Source organism: Chelmon rostratus, chromosome 15, assembly GCF_017976325.1.
Source record: "Chelmon rostratus isolate fCheRos1 chromosome 15, fCheRos1.pri, whole genome shotgun sequence".
Classification (NCBI taxonomy): Eukaryota; Metazoa; Chordata; class Actinopteri; order Chaetodontiformes; family Chaetodontidae; genus Chelmon; species Chelmon rostratus.
The window spans coordinates 15,066,386-15,088,195 of NC_055672.1; positions in this window are offsets into that span (position 1 = coordinate 15,066,386).

A 21,810-nucleotide genomic window follows, 5' to 3' on the forward strand; every position below is an offset into this window, starting at 1 on the left:
CATTCAGTTTTGTCTTTGGTTCATGTGTGTGAATATAAATGCAGGCCTCCAAAGTCAGGCCAGGTCTATTATGGAAACAGCTGTAACATTTACAGATTGTGATTAGGTTTATTTCTGCGGCAGAGAGCAGTCTCATGACATTTGGAGATGCACAGCAAAGTCCTCAAGGACACATAATCTATGCATCTAACAGCTCAATCACTGCCCATCACAAATAGATCCAGATTTTTTCATTTGGTGGGCCTTGAATCAACTTCATCAAGTGTAATACCTCAGGACGAAGCTATCACGCGGGATATTTGTGCTCAGAATAATCGTGTGTGGCAGAATATGTCAGCTCAGTGCTCCAACGCAGTGAGTGATCTCTGTTTGTTTCTCTATCAGACATACAAACGCACACTTTTTTTTCCACCGCCTCCACAATTGGCTTATTTAGCCAGACTTAATGAATTCTGCCCATATGCCCTGAGCAGCTGCTATGTTGCCCCTTCCTCCCGCCCCCGCCGAGCTGCGAAGTGCCCATCCATGTAGAGACAACCTCTAGCTGTCTCTCTGGAGAAGGCTAAGCCTGCCACTCCTCTGCTGGCAGCCGGCCGGTGCTGTCTGAGGTGGACTGCGGACGGGCCGAGGACTCAGATTAGGGCCCAGTGATCACGGGTTGTGGCTGGCCTCAAATGATTGGCCCGAGCTACGGTGGATCAGAGAGGGGATTAGAGAAAGAGAGAGAGATCCAAAGACGCTGTTTGGCATGTGCTCGCATCCAGCTTCTCAAAGTGACCTCTCTCTACTGCCTCATCCTGCCGCTCTCTTCTCCTTTATTCTCCCCATGTCTCTGAGTGTATACAGTGTACCCTGATGCTCAGAGTGACCTCTCACTGTATGGGTGCAGTGAATTCAATCACGTCAAAACAGCTACAGTATATACAAAGTGAAGAAGTGTTTTAGAGAGCTCTTTGGTTATGGCGGTAGCTTTCACATGAACATGGTGTCACTGAGAGGTGAGCTGAGTCTGAGACCGCATTGATGGTGTGTATATCAGATCAGACGATACAGGCCGCACGTGGGTTTAGGGTGCGATTTGTTTTCCCCTGACGTTTTTCTATTAAAATAATGGAGCCATTACTGCTGTAAAAATCCACATTGACCCGTTGCATGCGTCTGCAATCCGATATTTCACTCAAAATGTTCCAGTAATGACACAGTGTTTAAAATCCTTTGATTTGATGGGACACATGCTACACCCCGGCACGCCAGATCTCTGAGTTTACGCAGGAAAATAAGTTTTCTCGTGTGACTCTGCGCTGTTTATTTTCAAAGCAGCAGTCTGTTACTGAAGACCCACTGTAAAACCTTGAGGCCAGTATGGACCAGCTGAGCACAGGGAGTTCTCAGGGCCAGTGAGTTTAAATGGGTAATTTATCTGTGTTTTTATTGGGTCCCTTGGTGGAAATGACTTTTCATTTCGTGGCAAAGAAAACAAACGCAAGGAAGTAATACAATTTTAATAAAAAACAGACGAGGGCCCCATTAGTGTAATGCTTTTTCCTGCTCCTCGTCGACAGGCTTGTCTTAATGTATTTTGATATTGGGCGCTAATTGGAAGGATAGAATAGAGATAATATGCTTCCAGCTCTACCTAATATACTGTGGTGTTGACAGAAGTTTATACATCTTATCTGGTCTCAATATCTGCCTTCCATATGGCCCAAAAGCAATATGCTGAGGTGTAATTAAAGAAAATGGGGAGATGTGGAGATAGCTGGGGCCCGATGCCGGGGCCCCGGAGACACAGAGTGAGGGGTGTGGACAGACACGCTAAAGCTCAAGGAATATTAGGACCGGTTCATTCCACCAGGGGCCGCATGCCTGTCACAGGCTCCCCGTCGCTGACCCGGCCATCTCTGCATCAGTCAGGTGCCATGAACCAGTCGTGATAGGATTATTAGCAGCTTAAAAAGGCAAGAAAATAAAGACATCCCTCTTTTTAAGCCCGGACGAGATCATGTTTTACACATTAATTTATACCATAACTATCTCAGCCATATCAACTATATTCAAATGGATCTTTTGCCCTTTGAAACGAGCCTCAAAAAGCTGCCGCAGTATTGATTTGCCACAAAGACTCCATGATATTTCAAGTTTAAAGGAGAAATCCTCGCCACACAACTAAGGCAGTCAGATCAATATCATTTTTTTGATCAAAAGGGGATTTGCTTTTGAAATAGCTAGATTAAACAGATGTTTTATTTTTCATTAGATATACTGCACCTTTAAAAACCCGCAGGGGGTTGTGGGAGAGGAGGGGGAATTACTCCACAAAAGAGACAATGAAAGAGGTATTTTTTAAGACCTAAAGTTTGACGGGTCGAAAAGTATTTTCGGTTTTGTCAGTGCTATTTTTCCCCCTCTCTTCTTTAGTTAATATTCTATCGCTCCAAGTCCTTTTTTGTTTACCCCAGGTGGGCTCGGACATGAAATGGCTGGGATGGTGGCAGCTTGGAATGCCCCTGGGCATCTTACGGCCGTCATGTTGTCAAAGTACCCGGGAGGGGGAGTGAGAGGGCTGGGAGGTTTTTTTTATAAACCATGAGATAGGAAAAAAAAAAAAAGCTTCTGTTCTTTTTGTAACGGTGAGATTGGCTGAATTCATTATTATTATTTCCTGCTTTCCCCTCATATGTTTTTAGTGCAGCCGAGGGTTGGACGGCGCAACGGGGGTTTGAACATGAAATACAGTCCAGCTCCACATTTGTCATGTATTTTATTATTTCCCTTCTTCACCTCTCAGTCCTGTGCACGAGGTCCTTCATTTTTCACATGACTGGTTTTCTTATCATTGCGGGCCCTCTCCGCTGGCCTATGAGTGACTTAAAGGCAATAAAACACAAAACATTCTGTAAAACACGGATGCCTCTCTGGTCGTGGAGGCCCTGCAATGCCTCTCTGGGAAATTATGATAATAACTCAGTGGCGGTTGGAGTGGCCAGGTCGCTTGTGCCGGGCTGGGGGGGCAACGGGACGAGGTTCACCAAGGTCTTCTGAGCAGGGACAGGTCAAGGTGGCTTGTTGGGCCTCGCCGCCCACCCCCTTCTGTCATAAACTCTTTCCATCATGCGGGATGCCGTCCGCAGCCAGGTATACAGCAGCACCTCTTTGTCTTGAAGCCACTGGCGATAAAGCAAGGGCTGATGGGAGGGTGGCTGTGTTGGCCCCCCGGCAGTGGCGAGGTCAGCCGAGGAGCTTATCATGGCCAGCAGAGGAAAACGCCTGAGTCAACACAACTGCACTGTTTGCCCTCTGAGGGTCGAAAACACACACTTCTGCTACTGTACTTTGAACTCGGTGCTTTTAATTCCCTTTGAGGGGAAGACGCAAGGCAGCGAGAGAACTGTGTCTGGTCTGGATTTTTGGTGTCTGGATTTGTTGCTGGGTGGAGGGAGGGGCTGGACGTAGTCCCACAACACCTCTCGAGTGTGTGAATGAGAAGGAGCGAGGACAGGAAGAGAGCGTGGGCTCCACCACTGAGGTGCTGACAGAGGGGATCGAGGGGCTGAGATTGCACCTGTTCCGGCCCAGCACCCTCCCAGCAGGGCCTCGCCAGAGTCTCAGCCTTCTCCTGGCATCTGTGATGGGGGCCAGGGCCAGTCCCACCTCCAGCGCTCGCTCCACCTCTTCTTTGCCCGTAGAAGAGAGACGGGAAACGCTGGAGGCTCCATCTGCCGAGGGCTCGCCGCGGTCTCTGCGGCCCGCCTGGGGAAGGGGGTTGCTGGGCCTCCACGACTCTGCCACGGGGGTCTCACAGTGGTAGACCACAGTGCGGCACATCACACGTCACATGCCAGCTGGCCAGGCTCTCTCCACTGTAAACAGAGACTAATGACCACTCAACACACACACACACAGCTCTTGGTAGCGTGGAGGAGGGGGAGACGGTGTAGGTTTGGTTTGGACAAAGGAAAGCTGCATCCTGAGGTTACTTCACAGGGTTTGCTGCAGTAGGAGAAGCTGTTTGAATGTGGACTGGGAGCTCACCGCCACAGTGGGACGCTGCTAAAGCTCTGACTCCGAGTCCACTACATCACAGTCCACTGGTTTCCTGCGTGCACGCAACATCACAGGGCTCCCAGTGCTCCGCAAGCCCCCAGGCTCAAGCTGGTCCACCCGCTGAGTCTGTAAAGCTCTCGTGTTGGATCTCTGTCCTGAGGAACTGTATATAGCTATGAATTCTGGGAGGGAATATTTTCCCTCTGAAAAATAATGAATTTTTTGAAGGCCCCTGAACTTGTTTGAAAATTAGCGACGATTAATGTGAAGATTTTTCCTTAAAGAATTAAAAATGCAGAGTCATAATGAACATCAGACACTGGGCTGTGCCTTTACTTAAACCATATAACACAAACCGTGTGTGTCAGAGCGGCCTTGAGTTTTGTGTCTCCGCACTGAAGGACGTTGGTGTTTCCACGTTTCCCATCCCGTCTCATGCAGGATCTCCTTGTCCGTGCCTCCGAAGCTCCGTTTTCTTAAGAATCCCCCTCCTTCAATCAAATTACAATTATTTTTAGCATCCCCCAACCAGATAATTTCATATATGTCCTGCTATATCATTTGACGTTTCGCCCTGATGTCCCCAACACATGCATTTCTAGATATAAATATATATATATAGGGATATAAATAAATATATCAAATGCGGGATAGGAGTAATGTGACATTGAGTGTTATTCCCCAGTTAGGCAGGGAGAGGTAGGGAGGTCACTCGGCTACACTGAGCCACTGGCAGCCCAGGCCCCGCTGGTCCACCGGACTGACTTGGCTTCATCTACAAACTCGCAATAAATATCTGGCCATCATTTATTTTAATTCACTCCTTTCTTGCTCAGATGGAATGGATTCTTAACCTTGTAGGACAAGGACACCCGCATGCTGCCTGCCTTGCCTTAGCTGCTAAATTATTCTTCATTCTTCAGGGGGAATAAAAAAAAAAAAAAAGGAGTCCGGCGTTGCTCAAACTGTCAGCTCCAATGAAAAGCACGCCTGAAAACGTTGTCACTGAACCCCTGGACAAGGAAAAGAAGGGGAGTGGGCAGTGAAAGACAGGGTGAGAGAAGTGGGGGAGAGAGAAAGAGGGGGAAGGGGGGGGGGTCAGCAGCCTCCAGAGTGATTTATTTGCCAAATCAGGACACAATGAGTCGATTATGAGTCCTCTAATAAGAGAGAGTGTTTGGGGACCCACTAATTGGGCATGATTGAGTTGCAGTCTGGGAGCCGGGCGAAAAGGGAACCTGGTCGGTGGCTGTCATGCAATCATCAGCTAATCAGAGCTTTGAAATTAAAACTGCGTGTTTAGGGTAGAGGACGGGATAATGGCAGAGACCTGTCTGAGCTTTGAGGCTGCCTGAGGAGGCTGTTACTGTGTGTGTGTTTGTTTGTGTGTGTGTGTGTTTATAAGTACAGTATGTGTGCGTGCAGTAGATAGAGCAGATTACTGTACGCACTGTGTGTGTGTGTGTGTATGTGTGTGTGTGTGTGTGTGAGGCCTCTTATCTCTGACTGTGGTCTGTGCTGGTCTTGATGAGGACAGTGAAGGAGCTGTAATCAGCCCAGCACTTGTACTAAGACTTGTATGATGTGTGTGTGTGTCCAGCTTTGTATCTCCAAGTTTATAACAAACCCACATGTTTATTTTATATGAACGTTGAGCTGGAACTGAGAAATATGATCTGATCCAATATTCTGTCCTATTTGGTACAGCGCAATAAATAATTTGCATTAAAAAATAGGAGCAAAGACTTGGAATAATTTATACATAAACAGTTATTTGTAGTTACTTAAAATATGAAACTGAACAACAGTATTTTGGTGTTTTTGGTATAGATGGTTCAACATGATGGAAAAGAAAATTAGGCCTAAAAAATCACCTGTTTAATAAAAAAAAAAAAGAAATAAGGTTTTACACAGTAGAAAAGTGCCACAGCTCTATAAAGCTGAGGTAAAATAAGAGTGAATGCTAAAGAACGACAGCGTCTGCAAACAATGCTGTGTTTGAATAGCTGTGTTCCCGTGTGGTCACTAGGGGGCAGTGTTTATCTGCAATGCATCGCGAGAGTAAACAGACGGGGCTAATTGATGTCAGGTGCTCTCCGTGGTTGTGTGGCGAGAACAGAGCTGCAAAGCAGAACATGAACACAGCAGCAAGAATGCAAAACAAATAGAGCATCTGTGTGAGAGGCAAGATGGAATCACCACTTTAGAAGTTTTCTTATTAATTTATTTATATTCTTTCAACTTTATTTATCTTGTGCCCACTTCCTGGACTCATTTTAAGGCCACTTTGATGCACTGCAGGCTGCACTTGCTCTGTGCTAAGCTGCCACACAAAATGACATTCATGGAAGATTTTTTTTTTCTTTTAAGTTTTTTGGAAAGAATAAATAGGTCTGACCTGTGAGACTGAAGCCCAAAGTCCACAGATAAGGTAAATGCCAGTCATGTAGAACAAAACCAAACAAGACATGGGAACACTTTAAAAAAACCCCCCCAAAAAACCAAAAACGTATCATACAACTGATGGCGCAATTAGATTTTTGGATTTTCCTCCATAAACACAAAATTCATTCATTCTGAAAGTATTATTTTTATCAGGAAAAAAAGGCTTTTCAATAGTGAGTTTATAATAATAATGTAGGCTAGGGTTGTACTTTTAGAGAAATAACTGTGTAATACTGTGCTAAAACACATTATAGTATTAATTTATAAAAGATGTTTTATAATTTTTGTTGTTTTTTCATATTACAGAAACAGGCTCTGGTGGACTGTGTAAGTGCAGGGCTGCTTGGGTCACTGCTGCTTGGTGTTTGACTGCACAGCCCACAGTAAGTGTCTGTAACATGTCCACTATTAGACTTGGTAATGATTCTAGAAAATAGAAATATTTCATACTCAGTTAAAAAATACTTAGATGATAATTTTGGCTGCTGTAGATCAATGTAATTAATATTTTTTCACGTGTTGTTCATACTATAATATGAAGGAGTCATTTAGACCCAATTTTCACATTGCATTAAAATCTGTGTCTGGATTACGTATACAGATGATGTACACAGATAGGAATCCCATTTTATGCCAGGTGTACATATTTAAGTTAAATGACGCCTATGTGGTCCAGATGTGTTTCAATGTCAACCGATTTTTGAGCTTTTCATTTTTGTCTTTGAGCTCGCCTGTTTCCTGTCTGCATCCACAAATTACCCACCAAACAAACCAACACGCGCAGTATTTCTTTCAGTCCTCCTAAGGCCTTGTCTAATTGTAAATGCGTCTTACATCTAAAGAGGGCCTCACTATAAAAATCTGAAGTGGGTTTAGGCATAAATGGGATTAATTCCCAAAGAATGTCCTTTGCTCTTCCTCCCATAATTTCATTTGCAGGGTCCACAGGATGAATAGCCAAGCAGGCAGCGATGTGGAACTGGAGGACAGGCCTTGCGGGGCCTGTGCTGCTACACCGCAGCCTTCAGGTTATGTTACCTTGATAATGTCACAGCTGCAGGAACCTCACCGCCCACCGTATAGGACACAGGAAATCCAATTATCTGCCTTCTAATGTGTGGGAATTTTACACTCTCATTTCTTATACTTTGGCTCCAGCTCTGCCCGAGGGCAAACCTACCTGAGAAGGATCCCTGGGATTGTTATTTATTTATTTTTCCGGAAAACTGTCCACTGGCTTTTTGACTGAAATCAATATTATAAGAAAGTTAGACTGGACCTAAAAAAAACTTTTTCTTGACAAAACTGCTTTATTGCATTTTAAAAAATGTGTTTAACTTAATTGATGCCCTTTTTGTGCTTGTGATTTAAATCTGTTTTCAATTTCATACATGCAAGAACCTAACAACACACAGTTACACAAAGAACAAGACCCTGATTCGTCCTGGAGTCAGCCAGGTCTTTGTGATGGCTATATGTGGGAGCAGGTCCCCCACCTGCCTGGACCCCCGACTGTTTTTTGATTTAATTAAAGGGAAGAGGGTGCATCAATTTCAAGCGCATGGCGGGGAGATGACAGTACACAAATTGAAAGTAAGCATCTCAGCGGAGCAGGGAGGGGGCCGGTCCATCATTAACATGGGAGACAATTCTGTGTGCAATGTAACAAGATTAGAAACATTATTATCATTCCACCGTAGACATAAAGCCCTGCCATGGATCGAAAAAAAAAAAAAAAACAATCCCAAGAAGGCTCTTTACTCAGGACAGAGTGAGACACCAACACAAAGCATGGTCGCCATCATATTGAGCTGAATCACATACCTGCATTGTGTTTTTACTCTGTCTGTGTAAATATGTAGCTCATCCCTTAGGGAGGTTTCATATTTTCTGATACTTTACCCCACACAGCAGTGATTATGTATCCCCCCTCCCCTCCTCCCCTCCCCCTCCCCGCTCTAGCACAAATCCAGTGTTTCACTGATGAGGTTTGCTTCCGTCCCATCCGAAGGAATGTGAATGGGCTCCGAGCTCGAGGAGGAGCCCTATTAATGAACAGTAAAGACAGATGAGTCTCTCTCTTGCCAAGCAGGTTGCCTCAATTGGATTAGTGAAGCCGAGATTGGGATGGATAGCTGTCTATGTGCCAAGTGGCCATTAGCCCGGCCAATATGCCAATACGACGGTACACAAAAACAGGCTCAGGATTCCCCTCAGCGATCTCAACACCGAGGATTTCCAAAGCATTAAAACTGCACGGACATGCTAATGAGCAATAAACATTTATCAGCTGTGATAATATGAAGGTTAAGCAGTTGATTTAGTGGCTGACATCTTTAATTTCAAGTGGCACCTGGGCTAGTTTCCCGCGTTGCTTTCACTGCTCAGGAAAATACAAATATCGGTATGTGGTGCAAGTGATCTGTCAGTGGCTGTCACACTGTACTTTATGAATGAAAGGCTGCCCGTTTCCTGGCATGTATCAGAGCAACTTGCCGTGTTTCCGAGGCTGATGTCATGTTCTCCGCCAGGCGATGATGGGCACCGCCGATGTCAGTGGACACCAGGGGCCCTTCTCCAACCAACTATACAAATGGGCATGAGTGTGAGGAGCTGGGGAAATGTTATCAATCACCCCGCGTCCCAGCGGAGGAGCTGCTGGCGTTTGTGTAGAGAGTCCCACTCATGCTGATCCATATAAAAGGCTGTGTGATGTATTAGGGCAGATGAGCGGGGGCCGTCTCTGACACATGACTGACAGCTCATTTGACAGCCCCAGGAAAGTGTGCAGGGAAGTTTCAATCTAATCTAATGCTGCTGAAGGAATGAAATTGTGGCGCGAGATTATGTTTTCATGTTATATCCCCTTTAGGACAACACAGGAGGCTCAATGGGATGAATATGATGTGGATGACCCCCCTCCCCTCGAGAAGGTACCTTTGGAGCCAGACACCGCAGTCGACTCTCAGACGAGACCTCCTGAGCCGTGACTCTCCCCTCAATCCACTTCAGTCCAGTGAATCAGGTTTCCGAAGAAAAAAAAAACAAGAAACTGAGACCCGGCTCAAAGCCATATCTGTGGGTAAACAAAAACATTTTTGTGTCATGCATTATCAATCAGCTGTCTCGTGGGGCTTTCCAAACAGGTAATCTCTGTCATTCAATCGCTCCACCGCAGGAGCTGGGTCCTCCTGAAACGGGATAGCCACAAAACAGACATTAATAATAAGTGCAAGAGAGATCGGCTTCTCTCTGACTGCTCTCCCTCCTCCTGTTTTCATAAGTGCAGAATATCTGGGTACCTGCGTCCTGAAATCATTATTCCTCACTCTGTCGTATAGGTTTGCAGTCGCACATTTAATGCTAGGCTACATTTTCTTAAACCGAATGTCAGATTTATTGACACAACAGCAAATGAGCCCTGATTGACCTGTAAAAATATCTGCACATGCCACACTCAAAGGTCACAGAGGTCACGGAACATTTCTTAATTACACCAGAAATGTAAAATTATTTTACCAGAAAACTATTAAAGCCCAGGAGACTCAAACCTCCCAATGCGTGCTCCCACAATGATCAATCATAGAGGGCTAATTAGCCATTTTACAGCTATTAAAAAAAAGACACTCAGCCCTTTTCATTATGCCCCATCTATTTTCCCACTATTATGGCCTTTTCTCTTTTTTTTCCAACTTTTGAAAGTTATTAGAAACTTCTGCACGGAGGAATAAAGCAGCCGTTTTCCACATTAGGTGCCAGGCTTTCTTCCCCTCCGTCCGGTGCGTTTTATTCGCAGAATGAGGTCAGCGGTTGGCTCGCGAGCATTGAGTGTCAGCTGCTGTTTTTCCATTGAAGCAGACTATACTCGGGTGTTTAGCCCTCTGACAGGCCTGACGTTGGCCTCTTAGCAGCCCGGTGACCACAGAACCTGATCCCACACGATCAAGCGGCTGTGTGTGCCCAGTCTAAACCTTTCCCCAAACACGCCAATACCTCCTCCCTCCACTTCCTGTGGCATGCGTCTCCTCTCCTTTTACCTCTCTCCTCTCCATCTGCTTCCGCGCTTTCCTGCGGGCCGGCGTCCATATTTCCCTGCTAATGCCGCGGAAGCTCTGCGAACGTTCGTATTGTCTAAGTGATCATTAAAATTTATGGCAAGCTGACTTCATCCAGCTTGCTGGGCCTCGCCGGCATAAGTCATAATTATGTGATGACACCGTAAGACGGGAGCGTCCACGCTGGCCCCCTCTCCCAGGCAAGTTAAATGATATAATTAGCGCAGTAAGAGGTGAACGCTCCAGATTGGATAAGTTATTAAATGTTTGGATGAACCTGAGCTCCATTTCCCTAACTATCGCTGTCTTCCTCTCGCTCCTGCTCCCTCCCTCCTTCCTCCATTAGCCCATTAGCAGTTATGTGATACTATATGCTGATGGGGCAGTGGACAGAGAAAGTGGGTAAATTAAGCCTGACCACTGGTTGTGTTATGGACTGCTCTTATAAGGTGCCACTGAAGGACACTGCAAGACTCGAGAGAACAGCACATCAGCGAGGGACACGCGGCCACGACAGACCTGATGGCACAGTAATATGAGCTCAGCTGAGTTCGTGAACTTGAAAAATGTCACTCTGACCTTCGTTATGATCCGAGACCGCGCGTTTTGTTGATTGCATTCGCTAAGAACTGATACGTGTCCTGCAGCTCGCTGCTTTCGCCCCCGCGGAAGTGCAGAAAGCGATACAGTACAACAAACGCAGGTCAGACGGGCAAACACGTCAAATTTAACCCATCAGATTGCTCAATTTGTCCCCAGTTAAGCTGTAATGGAAAGCAGTGCACCGAGGTTGACAGCGCGCCTACCGCTGGGCCCTTGAGCCTCAGTGTGTGCGCCACCGCGTGCGAGTGTGTGTGTCGCGCCCCACCGGCGGGTCTCACCAAGCATGACTGCGTGTTATTCACACTGACGAGTTCCACTGTTCACTGTCACCTCTCATTGTGAGGGGAAATAAGCCTGTGGAGAGGGCTGCGGACAGGGGAGGGCGGAGGACAGAGGGGAGGCTGCGGGGAGCGCCCCCACACACAACTGCAGCCCAAGGACTTGTTTTTCCTCCACGGAGAGCCGAAGCCGAACAACATCAGTCCACGTCGGCTCAGACGCTGACAGACAGGGGCAGGTATTCAGATGCAGCATGGTTAACGGACACATTCTTGCGGACAGTGGCGGTGGACCGGCTGTGTGTGTGCGTGTGTGGCCGTGTTCGGGGAGGGGTGGGTGTTATGGTGTTTGATTTGTTGTGAAGACTCGAGCAGCAGGACTCAGCAGAGTCCAGGTTGGCCCAGCAGGCCCGCCGAGAGTGACACTTCCTCTCTCTGTCTCGTCCTGCGGAGAGCCCTGACAGCAGGGACCTGGTGCTGAGCCGCGTCCCCGTTCATCATCACCAGAACCAACCACCCACAGCGGGCGCGGGTGTGTGTGTGTGTGTGGGGGGGGGGGCTCTGTTATCTGTGTCACCCCACTGTCCCTCCCCCCACCACCTCCATCCCCCTCCTCCTGCTCCGTCTTTGGCCCTTCTCCAGAGAGACCAAAAAGCCGGCCTCTCTCGGCTCCCTGATTGTTTTTGTTCCTGTGAGCAGACAAATAGAGTTTGGACTCTTACAAAAGAAAATGCCGGAGCTCATCTGATCTTACTGCCCTAAGGAGTGGTCTGGCCTGAAGGGCTAGTGATTGGAAAATTACAGTGCTGCTCCAGCCGTATTGTCAGGGAGTCTCGGCCAGATGCCTTTTTTTTTTTTTGCCTTGAAAGGCCATCAGCTGAATGGCCAATCGTGCACCTTTCCAACGCGTCCATCAACTCTGTGGAGTGTTTGGCTGTCGACGCGGTTCATTTGTGTGTCGACTTCTTTCACTTGCAATATGTAGATACAGACTCCTTTTCATGGCGCAGAAACCCTGTTTTTAAATCCGTAATGATGCCAGTTCTGGCGAATAGAAACATCTCCAGAACTGGTCAGCAAAAATTCAGACAGAGATTTGGTCTTTGGGCGAAAATACCTGTTGCAGCTGCAGAGGGATGTTGAAGCCGCCCGTCCCTGCTGCACAAGTGGCTCTCTGACAAGTGATTACAATTGGAGAGAGGAGGGGGGGTAAAATAAGGGCCTTGTCAGCACAGACCCTCCAGATTTGAGGTCAATTTCGCCCCCCTGATTGCGTGTATTGTTGTGTGTGTTGTCCGTGGGGGGAGGGAGAGTTTACTGTTGCTCCACTGAAGGCGTCATCATCATCACCTGACGAGGCTGAAGCCTGAGTCTGTTTCATCCCTTTGTTTTTCCCTCCCCGCCTTTCATTCCTCCCTGCCTCCCCTCCTTTTCCTCCCCTCATCCCTATCTCTGCCTCTCTCCCACCCTTTGGCCCTGGCCCTCTGCCTGCTCTTTCGCTCACCCCCCATGTTCGCAAATCACTTCTTCCCGTGTCAGCAGGTAAATTGTTTTGTCCTCCCATTCCCTGCTTTCATTACCTTGTGTAAATTAAGCGATATGTCGTCCACCGGTGCGCGCCAGAGCACTCACTGCGCCAACGCCAAAATCATGAGATTTGGCATAATAAATGAAGACAAACTGGCAGTAGCAGTGCTCCTCTCCGCGCGGGCTCGCCTTCATTATTCGCTTAACTTGCCGGAGAAAATGACTTAACCCTGACCTGTGTATTTCGTCCCATATTCACTCCAGATAAAAGCCTTTTTACAGCGCACAACAATTTATATTCCGGCAAAGAGGCTGCTTTTCTCTGTCAGTTTTCCAATCTCAGCTCCTGAACACACGTCATTAAACTTGTCTTGCCTTCCTGTATTTGTCCATCAGTCCTTCTTTTTACATAAAATCTGGCAGCATTATTCTGGGATTTGATGGCACCCACTCATTTTTTCCCCTTGGAATGTTTGATTGGAAGAAATATAGCCGGGCTGGGGCTGTCTCCTCTCCTCTGTGGAATCATGCACTTGATGAAATAGTGTTCCCCCAGCAAGAATAATAAAAACAGACTTGTGCATTACAGGGGGCTCTCAATCTGCCAGCACGGCTGAGCTGAGCGAACAAAAAAAAAAAAAAAGCCACCCTGCTCCTGACAGATTTTTATAGTTATCCCAGTAGATAAATGGAAACGGGTGACCAGGCTGGGGGAGGCCGCTCCGGAGCCGAGCCCTGGCTGCAGGGCCGGACAGTAGCGTGAGGCGAGGTGTGAGCATTAAAGGGTCGACCGCAGAGACCCACTTTCCTATTGCTCAGAGAGAAAGCTGTGAGAAATTGTGGCTTCCAGTGAAACGCAGGACGTACACGGGTAAGACCAAACAAATTCAAACATCAAGCTCAGCTTCTGTCCCCCACCGCTGGTGGTAGTGACAGAGAGGGAAGTTAAAGTCCCGTGTCACACTGTGGTCCAGCTCCATTGAGGATGAACTGTACAAGATGAAAAGGGTGATTGCAACTGTCCTCAGGGTGATAGGTGTTCACTTTCCAGTTTGATAGTGTCAGCATTACTATAATACCAAGCTCACTTCAATGTAAAAGGTCACAGACACTTTGCATAAAGTCTTTCTGTGACTGGAGCGGAGCCTGCAGCTGGTTCATTCTGGTTCTTCAGTGGAGCTTCATACGGACGTACAGTGTAGTGACTGAGAGTTTATGCACACTGTAGCACTGTGGTACTACGGCTGCAGCCAGGTTTTCATCATTAGTTAATCTGTCCACTGCTTTCTTCATTAATTGAGTAGTTGCTTGACTTATAAAACCACAATTTCATAGAGCCCTTCAAATGTCAACCAACTGTCTCAAAGATACTCAGCAGAATCTGCAAAAATCCTCACATTTATGAAGCATGAGGCATTTTTGCTTTAAGTATTACCTAAATGATCAAATAGTTGCAGGCTTGACGTCTTTTCAGCTCAGTGTAGTACATTTAAAACATAAAAGCTTTTCAAAGCTCTTTTCTTATGTAATGTACAACCTGTCTCCTTGAAATTATGTTCATAAATGACAAATTTGTTAAAAATGTTAAATGTCATGTCTCAAGTCACTGCTGATTACGACAGGTTAAGTGCTGCCATGCGTTAACAGTCAACATTTTACTGATACATTCAGTATCAACATTTTTGCAACTTTTCAGATCGCTTAAAGAACGTTTCCTCATCGTGTTGACATTACACGTCCATCAAAACGGATTGACTGTTGCTAATTAGTCGTACGTAAACGTAATTTCTGGGAGAAAGTAACACTGAACATGAAATCCAGTAAAAACACTCCAATTAAAGTGTTTTTCAAAACCATTTTAAAAGAAATAAAGATAAGATAAGATCAACTTTAATAAGGTCAAGATGTAGAGACTTTGTGACTGTGTTTTGTCTGACTTTATGTGGACGTTCACATTTCTTATTTGAATGCATAAAGTCAGTGAACATTTTTAAAATCATTTTTATGTTTCTTTACAGTACACACTGCATTATATTATATTATAATATTGTTGTGAATGAAATTTCTTCTGAAAACAATCAGAAAACTTCACTTCTTGTAACAAATACTTTTAATTGACATGTAGGTTTCCACATGGAACTCTGGAAGGCTGAGAATGACACTTAAACTCTACATCAGGATTAAGTCTGAGCTCCTTTGAAAGTTGAAACAACAAGAATAACGAGGTAAAACAAATCAATTATATACCGTAACACCTGTCTTTCTAACCACTGAAGCTGCCTTTATTAGGCCATAGCAAGTCATTTATAAAGTTAGTAAATTTGGTCAAATTTGTGCTGAATTTAATGCATTTCTATATTGATTTAGAAATACACGTTTTTTTCCGCCTCTCCTTTGGCTTTTTGTTTTTTTTTATTTAAATTAAAGTGGAAAAACTTCCACCAACACTCCCACAGCTGAAGCTCATGAAACCATATGTGAGTAACATTTTCATTACTGAAAGAACGAGTTGGAAAGAGCTGCGTATAAGTGGAGGCTGAAAAGTCCCACTGTCGATTGTACGTTAAGATTTTGCCTTCTGGGAACGTAATCAGCCATAAATGGTGCTCGTTTCCACCTAAGGGGCCTGATTAATCAGCCAAACTGAGCAGGCTAATCAATCTACCTCTAGTGCTTTCCACGACCTGGAGAGCCACGTGTCGTCTGCATCCTCCTCCTCTGTTCAGCGGCGCTGTGAAGCGCAATGCAGCCGTGAAGGAAGAACACAAAATGCACGCATTCGTAATTCTGTCTCGTGGTGAGACGGTTAATGCTGCTGTGTGTACACCTTAAATACTGCTCATGTGTCTCGGTTAAATAAGTTTTTAATGTTTCTGGAATCCACCGTCATTGGATTGATTACATTGTGCAGCAGTGACACACCTAAATACATAAATTATTAAAATGCAGAAGGACATTAGGACATCAAAAATGCTTTGTTTAACATAACCAAGAGACAAAATTGTTCTAATTCCCACGCACACGTAGCAGTTTTCCTGTACATTGTTCTCAGGTGTTTGTTTTCATATCTTTTTTTGTTGACATGACTTTTTTGAAATGAATTTATTGCTATGCTGAACACATTTGTCCTTTGAAGAAACCTGATGCGTGCTGATTTGTTTTTTTGGGGTGATTTTGCTTATATTTTGTAGATTGAGAGTAGAATGAGACTGGAAAGGTGAAGAGATGAGGTGAAAGGGAACAAAGGTGCCTGACAGGACTCAAAGCAGGGACATTCAGGCTAATGGAGGGAACATGGTGCACTCTGACAGGTCACAAGATCTGATCTACTCCAACATTTCACTCAAACAATTAATCTGACATCTCGCCACAAAGCTCCGCAAAACTTTGTCCATCTTCACTTTCCCATTTTTCATAACAACAACCTCCAACTGGGAAGCCAACCAATTTTATTTCCTCAATGGAGCAGTAAAGGGATGCACGCTCTCTGTGACACTGATGGTCCTGTGGGACGTTTGAAACATCTTGAATCTGCCTTGCACATTTTTGTTTTGGCTTGGAACAGACTTCTCCCCACACATCCGTTTCATGCACTCTGACCAACCCTAAGCAGACTGGTCTCCGCAACTCATCTGGAAGAGCATGCTGCTATCTTCCAGGAACCCCAAGTTATTCATGTTCGTCAGTTGATAATAAAACACAACATATAACATTTCTTACTTTCCTGTTCTGTCAGTGTTGTTGTTGTGTAACAGGCTGCATCTTGTCTGCTCGCCCAGTAATTGCTCGTCCTCTTGGTTTCACATGAAAACGAGCGCTGACATTTGATATTTTCTGTATTTGCACACATGCCTCTCAGCTATCAGTGCAGCCCCACAATGAACTTGCTCTCATTTCTTGGCATGTGAGCAGCTACCTGAGCCCTCCATGGCCTCATCAAGCTGGACCAGGCTGCCATCAGTTTAATATCATATTTTATCTCCTAGTCTAATCCTCTTAGAGCCGTTACATTTGCCGTTGCATCACTGTGTTCATATATTTGTTCATACAAAAAACGACAGTGATATGTGGTCTTTTCAGTCACATAAACTTCCATTCTTCTGGTGCTGCGTTCAAGGGATCAGTCGCACAAACCCCAGACAGACATTTTAGGGCTGAACCATTTGTTGTTTACGCACGTTTACCACGCAGATATCAAAAGGGTAGATACAAGATCCACTAACTTGGCTCAGCTTCAACCCGCCATCTGCTAAATTGACATATCAGGCGCTCGTTGGTGGAGCCGGTTGACATGGCCGCCCGTGACAGTGGCGCATCTGAAAGAGTGTACAGGAGGGTCTCCAGGTACGCATACAACAAACAAACCCCGTTTACTGTTTGATTTGCTTGACAACAAAAAAATGCTCCCGAGGTTTATGGGCCAGCCTTCCTGATAATTTTGTTAATGGCGTAGCTCACCTGGGGAAAGAAAACCAGAGCCTCTGAATCCTAATGAGAGACCTCAGGGTTGGCTTTTTGACAGTCAGCGGCCATTGCTGTGGTTTTACTGGTTCTGGTTACACTGGGACTCGCGTATAATGGTGAGGAACTGGTAATCTAGCAATTTCGGTTGTAGGAAGTAAGTATATATACTTGAACATTGAACTTGGATACAATTTTGAGGTGCTTTTACTCCACTACATTTGAGGTAGTCCACTACATTTCAGAGGTAAATATTGTAGTTTTTACTCCACTATATTTACAGTATCTGATATAGTTACTACTTACTAAGATTAAACATTTAAGCAAAGGTCAAGGATTCAAACCCGTAACATCACGAGCATCCACACACATTTGACATATTTATCAGATGTGCACTGAATGCTAAATTAGAGTTAAAATCTCCACCAGATCTGTCAATAAAAACTCCGCCAAACGTCATTTAGGATGCAAAGAGCTCCGGTGGTTTGAGTCGGGCGGCTTCGCTCAGTGCAGCGACTCCTCCACTGTAAAAGGAAAAGGGGAAAAGAATGATACAAACAAAGAGAGAAAAAAAAAACTAGAGAATCCAACTCATTTTTTACTGTATGAAAGTTTCACAAGGTCGTTTGGAGAGACATGTTAACACAATACCTGAATACAGATTTGTTTCCTTGTTCTACAAGTCACGGAGCACCGAGTCTTTAAGCGATCATTATTACCATACAAATAGACAGATCTATTTAACAACCCCCTTTTTATCGCATAACACTTATTCTTTAGTGTTGCTCCATGAAAGGCACTGAAATGCGTCTCCCCCTCCTTCTTTTTCTTTTTTTTTTTTTTTCGCAGGGAAATCGTCTCCGGGTTGATAAAGGCTCAGAGCAATAGAAGAAGCAAGGCTGACATCTTCTTAAGAGATGATAGGAGAGCCAAATCAAATAGGATGGAGCAGTCACTCTTTTCACAGATAGGTAGCTCATTTCTGGTGGCTGAGAGTTTGCATCCCTAGTGGCGCTCTGCCTGGGAAAGATAGCTCACTCGGACTCCATTCATTATTTCATTCCCTGCCTCCTCTTTTCACATCTTAGCCACTTCTTTTTTCCCTTTAATGAGTTGCCTATTTTTCTCAAGCGTTGATGGGGATCTTGGAATTTAGATTTGGAGACAAAATGTTTAATCAGAAGCGTTTTTCATTTGTGGAGAGGAGGCAAAAATCAATTATTTCTATTAGACAATGCTGATTGGAAATGAATAGAAGTGGTAGCGTTTTGAAACAAAGGCTCCATGGTGGCATAGATAAGTGTCAGTCTTGCCCCCCTGAGGTGCGATATGTGGTTTGGCTTAATAAGGAGTTTGCAAACATTTACCATTAAGTGCATGCAAAGGATTTACCATGCAAATACAAACACATGCAAATAATTCCTGATAAGCAAATAACGAAGCATCAACACCAACAATGTCAAGCACATATCATTTAAACTTGAATATCCTTTGCTTTTTGATTCATGCCATCCGTTGCAGAGGGTTTTGCGGCAATATAACTTCTCAGTAAGTTGCAGGAACTTTTCCCGTCCACTATTTACAGCCAGACTTAATCAATCAAGCCAATGCTCCATATGATATTCAGCCTGGCGCTTCCTGAAGAGCACTTTGCTATCGTATCCCTCACATTCTTTCAAATCCCTTTGAAAATTATTTATAAAAATTAACTTCTCTTGCAAAGGGCTCATTGAAAAGAAGAATTACACGAAAGATAAAACACTTTATCGCCAGTGAAAGACGAGACAATGTACGTCGAGAAATTGGGAAGATGGCAGAAACAATGAATATTAAGTGCCTAAGAATCCAAAGCTGCTGACTAAATTGAAACTGTATATCCTGAGGGGGCAAGGTTTCCAAATTGCTAATTACTGCCTCTGAAAGGGGGCTGTCTCTGATATGTTTGCTTGTGAAAGGCTCCCACTTAATGAAGCAGTGGCTCAAGTTTTTTTTTCTTCTTTTTTTAATATTCCCACTCTCTAGCTTTCAGGGCTCTCTCTGGACTTTTCTCCCAGGCCAGAACAATGGCGGGCCCAGGAGCCCAGCTTCCCCACAGGCCCCGGCAAGAGGAGGCCGGGGGCTGGGTACTGAGGGAGCCGCTCAGCGTGCTGAAATATGGAGGCGGCAGATAAGGTGGCAGCGGCACAGAGAGGCCCTCTCCCATGGGCCCAAGGGGAAATTTGCAGTTATTAAGAGGAAGATGAGAGAGATTAACGGGCTTTTGTACTCATTTTCTCAGACTTTTATTTTTTTCATTATTTGGGCTGCCTTCATCTGAGAGATGAGAGAAGTGGTAAATGACTTTTTGCTTCATTCAGCAACACACTGGCTTCCAGAGACAATTCTTCATTACTGAGACTCTTCATTACATCATAAAACACTTATTAGTGAACTATTGTTTTAAAAGGTGCAGAGGTAATAGAATTACTGTAATCTACAACTAATCACAAACATGACATGGTTTAGGGTTTGTTTGAAGAACTTAACAAAATGTTACACACATGTAGATTTATGATGATTATGTAAATCCTGTGTTAATGGCCTGCATTTATACGCCGCTTTCATCTATTCACACACACTCACACATAGATGGCAGCGGAGGTCGGCGATGGGCTAACCTTCAGAAGCAATTGGGGTTCAGCGTCTTGCTCAAGGACACTTCGACATGTGGACAGTAGGAGCCGGAAATCGAGCCGCCAACCCTGTGATTAATGGGCGAGCCGCTCTCCCACCTTTTGAAGTCTTTGTTTGTGTGTTTTATGATGTGCACCGCATTATATTGTAATGAGTAGTGTAGGTGATGCAATCCAACACGACGCCATAAACGCAGCCTTTAAAAATCACAGCGGACTTGGTTAAACACCTCAAGGACACAACAAAAGCTGGACACAAGTTTCACAAAGTTAGATTGTATTTCGGGGAGCGTCAGCGTGGAGGCTTTGAAGCTTCGTGTCGGGGAATAAAATGGCCACATTTAATTATACGGGTCTGTAATTTCCTAATGATTTCCTTGGAAGTTTCCTTGAAAGATTTGATGTGGTTCTGATCATATGGATACCCAGCAAACAAAACGTCCACTCAGCGTCATTGTGTGGGGTTTCCATTATGTTTCAGGAATGTATTGATTATTATCATCGAGTTGCTAACGGACGGATATGTGATGACTGATCAGACACGATACAAAGTGGGACATTTCCTGAGGCCAACTCTCATGAAGGCATTTTAAACAAGTGGTGCTCTCCGAGGTGGAGGTTATAGTGAATTTTAAATGATCCACGTCCCCCCTCCTCACTGCCCTCTGCTCTTAAAGGGCTTACGGGTTTGGCTGATGGTTCTTTCCAGCAGTGTTCTCCCAGCACACCCTGATTTCTCCAGGTATTTGGTTCCTTCTTCCACAGTTGACCTCACCCCCCCTACCATTCCTTCTCCTCCTCAAGCCAGCACAATGCATACTGTAGTGGCTTCACTCCAGATATCTGCATCTGTGTGGTAATCTGTCAGTGTAGGTGAGGTGGACGGGTGATAGGTTGAGCCGGAGGGTCTAACTGATGCCAGAAACAATTCTTTTAATTATGCACTTGAATCACAATGTTCCTCCCACCACATAAGCAGAATATAATGTCCACCTCCAGTCAAAAATGTTTTTCTTCTCGTTCCTACAGTCTGCAGAGGGATCTATGTGCAGAGTTCGACACTAGAAGTCATTCACTGCTGAAAGTGGAATGTTTCTCTCTACTGATTGAAAATCTGATTTTAAGAGGCAAAATCTACGAGCATGATGATCACAGATAGTTTGGAAGCCAATCCTGGTCCAGTACTCAGCATATACATGAACATATAGTGCACATACAGTGAGAATGGACTTCAGAGTGAGGTAGGAGACATTTCGTCCAGCAGTTAAACGTTGCATATTCATATATCCTGTAATTTTTAATGGAGGAGTAGGTACCGTGTTAAGGATTTTAATGTGGTGATTATACCTCTCTTCTATTTCCATGTCAGACACACATTAGGCAAGTTTTATGTATGCTTTAATACATGTGTGGAGGGTGTCTTTAAATTTATATTGCCTCAGTTTCTTCTTTCATCCAAGCATTTGTCTGCTGATTGAGGAAAAAAACCTTAATTAAGAAAAAGTCTATTAAGTCTTGTTTTCCACATCCTTTTTCTGTTGAGCTGTTATTATTTCAGACTGTGGAGATGTATGTCCAATAGTTTCTTTTTGCCTTTTGGCCCAATTATTGCCAGCAGAGACGGCATTTAGAAGTTGTGCCACTTCTTCTCATGGTACTTGCTAAGATGAGGACGCAGCTAAGGAAGCAAAAGTCAGCTTTTTAAAGATGAGGTGGGTGTTAGTG